Source organism: Lactuca virosa, chromosome 7 (assembly GCF_052849685.1).
Source record: "Lactuca virosa cultivar CGN04683 chromosome 7, Lactuca_virosa_CGN04683_v6, whole genome shotgun sequence".
Classification (NCBI taxonomy): domain Eukaryota; kingdom Viridiplantae; phylum Streptophyta; class Magnoliopsida; order Asterales; family Asteraceae; genus Lactuca; species Lactuca virosa.
Genome location: NC_136432.1, coordinates 171,103,313 through 171,116,959, shown reverse-complemented (window position 1 = coordinate 171,116,959; position 13,647 = coordinate 171,103,313).

The window sequence follows — 13,647 nt, the reverse complement described above, 5'->3', positions numbered from 1 at the left end:
CAACTAGATAGGAGGAGTGTACTTACTTATAGGAAGCTTGAAAGAGTGTTTAGGGCCCAAGAACACTAGTGTGTGTTCTTGGTGTTCTTGAAGAACACTTGAAGATCTATGAAAAAGACAAGATTTCATGGATGAAATCATGTATAAACACTAGATAAAGTGTTATATCAACAAATCTAGGGAAGAAACACTTACATTTTTGGAAGATCGGAAGAAATGTGATATGATACTTGAGAGAGAATTGTGGGTGTTCTTGAGCTAGGAAGTGGAAAATGAGCCAAAAATGACTAAGTGTCATATTTATACTCTTTAGAGTTTACGGCCGTAAACTCCATGTTTGGGGCCGTAAACTCCAAACTCTTGGAGTTTTGTGACTTAAGTGATGCACGACAACCTCTAAAGTATACTTCCTTTTATTTGTTCGTTTGACGAATATAAAATAAAAACACCCAAACGGACTGAAAACCGGCCAAAAACGTACTGAAATGAATTTGGCTACTATTTGTAGTGCTTGACTGTAGAGTTTATACAAATGAAAATTTTGGGTTGTCACATAAAAACTTGTGCACTCACCAACATTATGTTGACTTTCAAAATACATGTATTCTTAGGAAGATGAGTGTGGATAGTGTCCCCCAAGTATGAAGGAAGTTTGCAAGGAAGTTGTTGATGTTTAGTATAGTTATTTTAGGAGTTTGTGTATGTCCCTAAAACAATGTAATCCTTCAAAATCAATAATAAATAAATGTTTAAAATATACCTTTGTGTTTGATTGTACCTGTTGCCGAGATCAAATTATCCCTACGTCGCATTGTCTGGTGTTTCTGTCAACGGTTGGGCAGGGTGTGACAAAGTCATTGAAAGCATGCCAAGATCTGCAATCAATTTATTTAGGGTCTTTTCATCCAATGCCTTCCTAACACCTATATAAACCCTCCTTATCCAATACCTTCCTAACATCTATATAAACCCTCCTTAGGGTAGAATTTCGGCCATGCTCTCCTTCTAAGTGCCTTGGACAAAATTTAGGCCTCTCCCCTCACTCTCTATAATTTTCCTTGCTTGCTAGATTTGTTTGTGAACCATTAGAGGCGCGACACTTGTGGCGCTTGCTACCAAAGGTATTTCAAGCAAGGATTCAAGATTGTTTACAATAACAATCTTAAAGGTATGTATCATAACCCTTTTTCATCTAATTTTCGATTATAAGACATAGATCTAGGGTTTGCACTTTGTTTTTCATTATCGTATGTTCAATTAGAGAAAACGTAGATCTTCAATTAGGGTTTCATGCACACATAGGATTGTATGTTATGCTCAAAACCCATCAATGTAACCGTTTTCTTGGTCAGTCGGGTCAAGGGAACAGTTATCTTGGAGAAATCCTGGATGAATATCCGATAATAAGCAGCCAAACCAAGAAAACTCTGAATCTCAGATGGAGACCTCGGAACCTCCCACTGCATCACGGCCTCGACCTTGGTCGGATCAACCATAATACCCTTCTAGTTGACAAGGTGCCCTAGAAACTGCACCTCGCGCAACCAGAACTCACACTTGGAGAACTTTGTGAAAAGTCTCTCCCTCTTTAATGTATCAAGTACTTCCCTCAAGTGCTCCTCATGCTGCTCCTGAGTCTTGGAATAAACCAATATATCATCAATAAATACTATCACAGACCTATCCATCATCAGTCTGCACACGCGGTTTATGAGATCCATGAACGCAGATGGAGCATTGGTGAGCCCAAAAGGCATCACCATGAACTCGTAATGACCATATCGAGTCCGAAAAGCTGTCTTCTGCACATCCTCATCCCTAACCCGCATCTGATGATAACCCGATCGCAAATCAGTCTTGGAGAACCAAGATGCACCCTGAAGCTGGTCGAAAAGATCATCAATCCTCGGGAGTGGATAACGATTCTTCACTGTTACCTTATTCAACTCCCGGTAGTCGATACACATACGATGATACCCATCCTTCTTCCTCACAAACAGAGTCGGTGCTCCCCAAGGCTAACTTCTCGGTCGAATAAATCCCTTGTCTAACATCTCTTGCAGCTGTGTAGACAACTCCTGCATCTCGGGAGGGGCTAACCGATACGGTGCTTTGGCTATCAGAGCCGCACCTGGAACCAGATCAATCCTGAACTCAACTTGCCTCTCTGGTGCCACCCCAGGCAAATCCTCTGGGAATACATCCGGGTAATCCCGCACAATCGACACATCATCCACAGTTACCTTACCCTTATCCCAGGTATCCATGACATAGGCGACATAACCACAGCAACCCTGCTGAAGATAGTGTCTGCCCCTCGCTGCAGAACACAAAATCGGCCCATGTTGCGGTCTCTCCCCATGAATCACCAACTCTCCCCCACTTGGGGTCCGAAACTGAACTAACTGTTGCTCAGAATCGATCACTGCCCCATTAGGGCTCAACCAATCCATGCCCACGATAGCCTTGTTCTCACGCAGAGGAATGGGAAGCAAGTTAACCAGATACTGCTCGCTGAATAACTGGAGAGTACAACCCCGATAAACCCTCGCAACCCGAACAGACCTATCATCGGCAATCTCGAATTGTAGAGGACAATCCCGCTCCCCCGGAGCTCCAGCAAATCTCTTGCTAAGCACAAGCGATACAAACAATTGGGTAGCCTCGGAATCAAACAATACCAATGTAGAAATAGCGTTCACAAGGAACGGTCCTAAAATGAAACATATAAGCATAAGCAAGAAATTCAATATAAATTAAGAGATAAGGAAAATATACATACACGTCAGTAATCCGAATAGTTGCAAGCGCGTCTGCCCGGCCCTAGCGGCCGTCAGTAATCTGAATAGTTGCAGGAGCGGGTGATGACACCGGTCCTACTGCATCCAAACTCGGACAATGGGCCTTCTTGTGGCCCCTCTGATTGCAATGAAAGAAATTCATAGCAGGTCCCTGGTGGTGGTAGCAGTACAATCCCTGCTATAATGACCCGTCCGTCCGCACTTGAAGCATCCAAAACCACCAACCCTGCACGGTCCCTCGTGCGCCTTGCCGCACTTACCACAGCGGCTACGGCCGTGATGGCCTCTCGATCTGGAATCCAATACATTGGGTCTCTTTCCCGAACCCCCTGATGTCTGAACCTCATAGGTCTTCCTCTTCCTCTCCATCTCCATGTCAATCTCCCTCTTCCTAGCTCGAGGTATCATATCCTCCAGCGTCTTGCAGCTAGATCGGCTCACAAACTGCTGAATGTCACTCCTCAACATCTCATGATATCGGTCCTTCATCATCTCCTCATCTGCCACATATTGTGGAACCAGAAGCACCCTCTCCAGGAACATCGCAGTGATCTCAGCCATCGTCTCTGTAGTCTGGCGGAGATCCTGAAACTCTCGTGCCAACTGTTGTACCTCAATCACCGGTGCAAACTCAGCTCGGAACCTGGTCGAGAAATCATCCCATTACATCACATCAATAACATCATCACCCACTGTACGTCCTACCTTCTCCCACCGGTATCGTGCCCTATCCCTCAAAAGGCAGTAAACTAGTCTGACCTTGTCCCTCCTCGGGACAAAGACAGGTGCGGAAGGTGTTAGCAACATCTGCTAACCACCACCGACTCGCTATGGGGTCCTTCTCCCCATGATAATGTAGAGCTCCACATGCCCGAAACTCCCTGAATGTCAAAGAACGTGCTCCCGCTAGTGTCATCATCTCAGCACGAAACGAGCTCAACCGCTCATCCAAAACCTCCAGAATACCCTCCTTGACCGAGCCGAAGATCATAGGAGTCTGATTAAGAATGCAACGAGTAATATCCGACGAGATGAACTCCCTAGTCTGCTAATAGAGCTGCCCCGCTCCAGATCCTGAGCCTGAACCCTCACCAGCACCAGAACTGCCAACAGATCTACCTATCAATGTCACCATACTTAAAATAGACCATATAAACCATCAGAATACGCATCGAAATATATATATCGGGGAATCACAAACTCCAAAGGCTCCTTAGTTTCATCGCATCTCTCCTCAATTCGAGTACGGATCCTCTACTTCCAGTAGTACGGGCCCATACTACTTTTTACATCTATACGTACTTTCCTCAAGAATTTCATTGACTCAACCAAGTTACTTTATATCCATAAAACTTTCCCTCATAGATAAGGCTCCCAACACTAGATCTCATCCTAGGTTTTTCCTAGGCAAACTCCATACCAATCTCCGCCATCAGCTGCAGAAGGAACTCCCGCTAATTCCCTCTAACTAACTCACAAATACAATTACATATTACTAAAAAAAGATAATTCTTTGAATAAGAGGTCTCACACTACAACGGTTGGACTCAAACAAGAGCTGCGTAATAGAGTTAAAACCTAACCTTCTAAAATTATTTAATTCCCATAATATGTAACTTAGCATATTCGTTTACTAGTTATTTGAAGCTAGTTAGAGCTCCTAAAAGCAAAAAGCAAGCAAAATTCAAGCATCAAGTAACCAGAACCAAGCATGACCTAATCCGGCCATCCTATCACTGACTGATCAGTACTAGCATGCAAGTCTACAAGCTCATACAATAGACATACAAAGGCATCTCTCCTAGCATTCTATCATGCAAAAATTGAGCAGATCCTTATCCCTAACTAGCATGTGATTCACAGATTCACAGATCAAATCATATCATATAACATGTATGGGTAATTTGGGAAAACTTACTTGAGCTCGGCTGGCTGCATGCACCACACCCTTTCTTATTTTAGAAAAACCCTTTTCTTTAAAAAATATATTTCTTTTAGAAATACTTTACCAAATCCTCAATTTGAGTTCCGACACACCCGAGAGTGTACCCGAATCCCTCAAACCAAGGCTTTGATACCAACTTGAAACGACCCAAAAATATTATCCAAAAATTTCATTTTTAATTTAAATAAAACAGTATTCCAAAAACATTATCCATACATACCAAATGAAAATAAGTGTATCAAACATCATATCAATCAGAGTAACATCTCAAAAACGGAATCCATGTGGTGTGTGCGAAGCAAGCATCCCGAGCTCTTCCCCTTGGAACCAGAAGTACCTGAAACATAAACTGAAAACCATAAGCACAAAGCTTAGTGATTTCTCCAAAATACCCCATACCATACATAATAAATCAAATACTGGGCCCCCGCCCTACATCGGGCCCCACCCGCCATCAAGCCCCGCTCGGTATACAGATCTGTTATTCTTAGACCCCGCCTGACATCGGGCCCCGCCCACTATACACATACAATATTTATCACATACTTATGCTAACACATACAATGAATCTAAACAATAGCATACGTTTCAGTCATCGGGTCTCGCCCGACATTGGGCCCCGCCCGGTATACATAGCAGCACATAACACATGCAATGGTCACTTAGACTCTTAGCATCCTAATATAAACAAATAAGGGTTGGCAAGGGTCACTTAGGGTAAAAAGACTATTTTACCCCTAACCTAGCTTGGTCCAAGGCTAAGGCCCAAACTCACAATCTAAAAGGCCCAAAAGCCAATTAATCAACCAAGGCCCAATTATGGCCCAATTTTCCAAATTGGGTCCAAACCCCTTACATGGGCCTTACCCTAAAGCCCAACCATTTTTCCTATTCCAAAACACTTACACTCAGATGGCCTAATAAGAACTTAAACACCCAAGCCCAAAAGAAAGCCCAAACTTGAAGACTAACATGCAAATGTCCACCTAACTGAGTACGCGGGGCGTACTCAGCTATACGCGAAGTGTACATGTAAAAAGACTTGTACGCTACACATACAGACTTGTACACCCAACGTACTTACCCATTAAGCCAAAATTCGCTTTAAGCTCCTAATGCTTAAGTCTATAAGTCCAAATCACAGATCTCAAACCTAATAAACGCCTAGAACCATAAAGTCACTAATTTGGTGACTTTGCATGCCCCATAAAAATCCAACTTCAAGATATAGCATAATACTTTCACCAAATGGACATAATCTCATGCATGGGGGATTCTAAACCCTAAAGGTGCCAACTTTATGGACCTTGAACCTCAGAAACACCAAGAGTGGCAACTCATAGCTCCTGGAGTGGTATCAACAACTAGATCTCATTCTTGGGGCCAAAAAGGGACCAAAACTCAAATATAATAGGTCTAAGCCATAAATGAACAAGTTCATAACGTTTTACCACAAACAAGCTGAAAATGAAGCAAATAATCAAGATCCACAAGCTCTTCCTTGATCCACTACCTTACACGAAGCTTCTAATTCTTAAATATGGACCAAAACACACAAAAATGGATACAATGAGCTCAAAATACAAAGGAGGGGCTTAGGGTTTCGAATATGATTCTAAAAGGTTAGAGGAGGTTGATAAATATGGGTTTCATGAGCCATAAAGATGATTATATAGTGTCCAACCTCGAAATTAGGGTTTTCATTAAAACAAACGAACACCTCGCGTACATGGATGTACACCCCACGTACGTGTCCAGAACCCCGTCCAAGCCTCGCATTAGTAAGATAATCGTACCATGTGGTATGCCCTACATACTCGCTTCACAGCTTGTACGCCAAGCGTACCATGTGATACGCCCCATGTACAACATAAGGACTAAAATGAAATTTATCAATACATAAGGGACAATAATGAACATACCAGGATTCCAAGTGGTACAAATATGATGAAAATGATACTAAAACTAATATAAAAGATGCATAAAATGACATCTAACAAAGTTCTAATCCAAGAATCCTCCGAAATCATCCCAAATCTCAAATCATTGGAGATGTAAAGTTTGGGAATCTCACTCGCAGCAGAGTTAACAACAACTTTTTCATGTTTGTAAAATTCGTGTCACTGATCGAACCAAAGAATATTGTTGATGCCTTGAAAGAAACTGACTGGATTAAGGCTATGTAGGATGAGATAAATGAATTTGAACATCATTGTGTGTGGACTCTTGTTCCTAAACCTCAAGGAAAGACTATCATTGGCACTCGCTGGGTTTTCAAGAACAAAATGGAGGAAGATGGAATCGTCATAAGAAACAAAGTCAGGCTTGTAGCTCAAGGGTTCTGTCAGCTTGAAGAGTTGGACTATGATGAAACATTTGATCCAGTTGCAAGACTTGAAGCAATTCGTCTGCTTCTAGCTTTTTCCTCTTTCAAAAACTTAAAAGTCTACCAAATGGACGTCAAGACTGCCTTTCTACACGGAGATCTTCAAGAAGAAGTCTTTCTAAAACAACTTGCAGGTTTTGAAAAGGAAGAGTTTCCAGATCATGTGTATCGTCTTGATAAAGTTCTATATGGCTTAAATCAGGCTCCTAGGGCATGGTATGACACATTGGCAAGCTATCTTATCTCAAATGGATACAAACGAGAAAAGATCGATAACACTCTATTCATAAAGAAATCAGGATCTCATATTATTCTTGCTCAAGTGTATGTGGACTATATCATCTTCGGATCCACTGATGAAAAGCTAAGTTCAGAATTCGTGGAGGTCATGGCCAAGAAATTCGAGATGAGCATGATGGATGAACTAACTTTTTTTTGGGCTTGCAGGTCAAACAACTAACTGATGGTATTTTTGTTTGTCAAGATAAATATATTGCAGATATGCTGAAGAAGTATGGTTTCTCTGATTGCAAACCTGCAAAGACTCTGATGTCTTCATCAGCGTCTATTGGCACTGATCCAAGTGACACTGATGTGAATGCAACTCTGTTTCGAGTAATGATAGGCTCTCTACTCTATCTTACAGCCAGTCGCCCTGACATTATGTTTGCCACCATATTGTGTGCTCGCTATCAAGCCAGTCCTAAGGAATCTCATCTTCACGTTGTCAAAAGTATTTTCTGATACTTAAAACATACACCTAATCTTGGGTTATGGTATCCTCGTGACTCAGAGTTCAAGCTGGTGGGTACATTGACTCCGATCATGGCGGGTGTGGAATTAATCGTAAAAGCACTTCATGAGGAGTTCAAATGCTTGAAAATAGATTGGTAAGCTGGTCCAGCAAAAAGCAAACATTAGAGGCTTGTTCTACCGCTGAGGCTGAATATGTTGTCGCTGGAAGGTGTTGTGCTCAGATTCTATGGATTTTGAATTATCTCTTGGATTATGGTCCAAACTTATTGAAGACACCCATCTGCTGTGACAACACCAGTGCCATTCAAATGATACAAAATCCAATGTAGCATTCCAAGACCAAACACATCGACATCCGTCATCATTTCATCAGAGACATAGTTCAAAAGGGAAAAGTGGAATTGTTCTATATTCCATCCACTGATCAGCTGGCTGAAATTTTTACCACGGCATTGGACGAAAAGTGTTTGAAAAATTAATTGCAAATCTTGGCATGCTTTCAATGTATTAATCGTTTTCTAACTATTTTATGTCTTATAAAAAATGTAAAAAACAAGTGCTTCTTTTATTATGAATGCAAAATCTTACATTTAGTATTTACATGTATTTTCTTTCAAGCCTATCTAAGATTTATCTGCATCTTATTGATTCAAAATTTGTAAGTACTGGAACTTTATTGAAAGATCTCAATGCTCTTGGTGTTAAGAAAAAGAGTGGCATCATGTCCTCTTCTTCTTGAGGATACCTTCTTTCTCATTCACTCATTGTTATGGATGCAATGAGCAACCATCAATGCAGTAAGTCTTGTTTTCATCTACTGACACATGATCCTGTAAAACCTCGAATACCCTCATTTTGATCTTGAAGACATGATAGTTTTATGGATTCGAGCCAGTTAACTCGTTGGTTACAAAGACTAATCTTCACTTATTCTCTTTCTCCTGATGAACATCAAGCTTGGAATCCTTCTGTAACGCTTCAATAATAAAAGGCTACGTCACTTGTGATATAATGTGTTGTTTTTTTTGTGTGATATGATTAATCTTGTTTGTTCTCTTTTATATTTGAAATTTCAAGTGGTAGATATCTCGTAAAATGGAAGTGCATTAATGACCACTCAATTCCAAAGATTTGATAGAACGAGTCTTTATCACATTTCTTAAAAAGATGCACATATTTCATTGTTTAAACTATTTTCTTGTTTGACTAACCCTTTTGTTTGTATTGTTTATTCTTTTGTATAATTTTTAATAAAAAAACGGAATCTGACGGTGGCAATTCTAAGCGTAGTATGCAACTTTTGAGACATCATCCTCCCTAGAAGCATGTTGTTGTATGTGACAAAATATCTCTACGTTTCTCATCAGTGAGACCATCTGCTGAGAACATTGAGTCACCCTCTCACGTTGATTGTCTAGCACTTTCTAAACTCTCAAAGTGAGATTGTCTGCTACAAATAAAAAAAACATTGATAAAAAGGCTGGGGTGTTTATTTTTAATTTAATCATCTTTACCTGACCCTGTCCCTAGAATCATTCTTTCCGTATGCATCAAGTCTCATGTTCTGCTGAAACATTGAGCATAACCCAATGGCTTATCTTGATTGCATAGTCATCAGCGTAAGAGTTACTTGTCTGGTCCTTAAATGAAAAAGGTTTGTTCATGTCCCTGACCTCTTAGTCTGAGGTATGACATGGTACCATTATGATTTAATGGTGAATCTTTTATTCTAGATTTCAAAGTTACTCCATGATACAAAAGTTTAAACCACTTCTTATTGATGAGTCAAACTGTTAATGGTTCATGCTGATTTCATCTCATCATGACTAAAACAATCCATTCTCTCCACACGTATTCTAATACAGAACTTGATGATTCAGTGTGTAAAACCATACACTAATAAAAGTTCAAAAGATTGTGCCAATGGTTAGTCTATGTACCGTAGGCTATCACATGCACCAATCCATTCTTGCCCTTACATTCTTCTTTAACATTTTATGATTCAGCGTAATATACCATATGCTGATGAGATCTTGAAAAATCTATGTAGATGGGTATATCATTGTTTGTGATATATTACACGCACCTATCCACTCTTTCCATTTTTCTTATAATAAAAGAAATTTATGATTCAGCGTATGAAACCACACGCTGATGAGATCTCGCAATACTATGTATGTGAATGGTAGTTTAAGCCCACGCTATCAGGAGACATCACAATCTTACTAGACTACAAGTTGAAACTCTATTCTGATCGATGTTAACTGTTTATGTCAAAAAGGGGGAGAAAATCTTGGTAAGGCTGAAAATATCGCTACTAGAACTATAGAAAAGCACATTCTGAGGGGGAGTCGAGTCAAGCTGATGCCAATAGCTCAAGCTCGTTATCTATTCATTCGTCGTCTGCTGCAATTCACAAATGTTTGATAAGTCATTCATCTTCTCAGGGGGAGCATTTGTTAAAACTGCAAGAGTCAAGATTTCATTCTTACTCTCAGGGGGAGCACGAGCCAAAATCATTTCGCTTATATATAAAAGAAGTTTAGTTTTGACATCATCAGATAGGGGGAGATTGTAAGGTTACACCTTATGATCTGATGAGTCAAAAAAACGACACAATGATAGATCAACGTCAGTGTCTACTTCTATAGGGCCAACATATCAAGCTTATCAGCGTCAGCTTATAGTACAGTTATCCGATTATAATCTTTTGTATATTAGGTAATGATATAGATAAGTATAGAATAGATCACAGATCTGGTATCTTAGTGATAAGATCGGTTCTTAGTATAGATTAGATGCAATCCCTTCAATCAAGGGATATACACGTAACGCCCGTAGATTCGGGCTAGTCAATTTAGAGACAATAAGCGTCAAAAAATGACTTTTTAATAGAATTATTTATAAGGAATAATCTTAACTAAGTTATACTATATGTCACAAGGGTTCTGTACATATAAAGAACGCTGAAATCCGAGTTATAACGAAGAAGTTATGACATGTTGAAGTTTTATGGCAAAACCGGCACGACGTTGTGTAACGTAAAAAGTGAGTTTGCAATAAAATACTTTTTAGCCTTAGGGATCTAAACGAAATTCATAGTATACGTTAGACCGAGAGCGTACATAAAAAGAATGTCCAAATCTGACTTCGTATGAGGAAGTTATGATTTTTCTAAGATTTAGCATAGTAGTGCACAGCCCGGAATTCGAATTTTAGATCGATCGATTTTTGGCCGACGCAACCTAAATGATAAATTAAGATCTCATTAATAGGAGCTCAACGATAAAAACACAGATGAAAACGGAGTCCGTATGTAGAAGTTATGAATTTTACACGGTCATTTAACAGTGTAATCTTCTCATATTGTTAAATTTAAAATCGGTCAAGAATTAGCCGATGGAATCAAAAGGATAGTTGTAGATCTTGTCAATACCTATGCGTGTATATAAAGAACGTCGAAAATGGAGCTCGTATGCGAAAGTTATGAATTTTTTAAAATTGGTTGTTTTACCTACGTCCAACGCCACATGTCAGCACCAGGCGAAGCCTTGGTGCCTACACAAGGCCACGACGTGGATTTTAAGTCCACGACATGAATTGGCCCCAGACAGCCTATAAATAGAGGCGGAAATCATCCATTTTCTTCACACCTTCACCCTTATTTCTCTCTCAACACTCCCAATCTCTCCCTCCCAATCCCTAACAACTTCTAAGTGCTAGAGGCGAGTACCGGAGCGCTATAAGTTTTAGATCCAAGAGCATGGACCGTGTCACTGAGAGATTAAAGGAGATGTAAATCACTAGTGTAAATGAATATAAGGTCTGTTTATGCTTATGTTTCTGTATTGACGATGACATCCCAAAGTATTAATATAAACAAAATACATTTTTTCGGAAATGCTTTGATAATATTATTATCATGTTTTTCTGGGAACAAATTCCGCACTATCATTCTTTAAAATGAATACTTTGATTTTTGAATAATCATAAATAAAAATTTTAAAATGACCGTGAATTTGGGGATGTCACAGTTGATATCAGAGCATTAGTTTAAGCGAACTAGGAATAAGGATTTATTTCTAGACTTAAACTTAGAATGCTAAGCGATGATCGTGAGGATTGTGTCTAATATATTTTAGGAAGTACACCTGAATAGACACAAACACTAGCTTATTTAGGGAAGATGCCTAACATGCTTTATGTGCTAAATGATTTGTGATGCTTTATGATGTTATCATTTGATCGAATCTATGGTCTGTTGCCGACCGGATCTGGAAACTTTGTGTGTTCAGATTTCTAAACGTTTAATTACGGTATTAGAACTGGCATATAACTTTTCGGAGTAATAAGGAGGATTACGCGTCTATACCTTCTCTATCTCAAATTTCTCGTCTTGAATAACTATTACGGTGTATGGAACGTCATGATAAAGAGTCATACCAAACTGAGCACATAGAGGAAATAAGAAAGATGATGATAGTGAATGATAACTATCAGAAGATATCGTAAGAGAGGTATCTTGCCTTTAGAATGCGTCTAATAAATAATATGTCCAGTACGGGAGAAGTACACTTTCGATTAGCTGAAAGAAAGAACTTTTGGTATAATCCATGAAGTTATCCCATCGTCAGGCATTTCCACCACCAACCGAGTTGAAGCATAAATGATGATTAAAAATACGCATGGAAGAAGTCCTAGTAGAGTCTAGGGAAAATTTTATGATTATTTGGACACATTCGTATGTGTTAAATTGTTTTGTGATTTTAGGAAATAAGAACTTGGGGACTGCGAGACAATACTTGGAACGAGTATGAGTAGGTGTGAATGGTGGTAGAGGCCTATACTACCGGAATCACAAGACTCATGCTTGGATCAGGGAAAGTCACAAGATTACCAAGAAGCTAGTCGTTAATTCCGTTTTGTTCAAGTATGTTGTTACCATCGGTTCGGTAATGACTAAGAATATGATTGTTAATCCGACCGTAGTGGTCATATCAAATCGAGTCCGACTAAGATAAGTATGTTACCAAGATCGATGTAGCATCTGACTTAAGCCAGACGATTGAAGTGAAAGATAATCGAAGCGATCAATAGAAGTATCGCAACCATTGTTAAGGTAAGAAGCTTGTAGCTAGAATGCTACATGATAGAATGTGATTATATTACATTAGAACATGAAGGAAGGTATATTATGTTCTGTATTTTGACTCTAAAAGACCTGAGTCTAAGCGTTGCATCATACGATGAGAGGTCATTACAACATGACCCATCGGTCTACTGTGGTAATCAAATAACTTCTCTTAAGATAAGTCTGTTTAAGAAGAAGTAGGAGTCTCCAATCAGGATCGATTTTGTAACTCGAAGGTTACAATTGGAAGTCCAACATAGGATAAAGAGCGGGTGCAAGATTGAGCACCGCCTGCGGTCAAGAAGTCCAAGAGTTAGATACTCATTCGAAGGAACATAGAAGTTACAATTATTACCTAGGATGAAGAGATAATGTATGGATTCATTATACAAGCCCTGTTTTGTTGATGATTACGGGACGTAATCATCCTAAGGGGGAGATAATTGTAACGCCCGTAGATTTTTGCTAGTCAATTTAGAGACAAAAAGCATCAAAAAATGACTTTTTAATAGAATATTATTTAGAAGGAATAATATTAACTAAGTTATAGTATATGTCACAAGGGTTTCGTACATATAAAGAATGCTGAAATCCGAGTTATAACGAAGAAGTTATGACATGTCGAAGT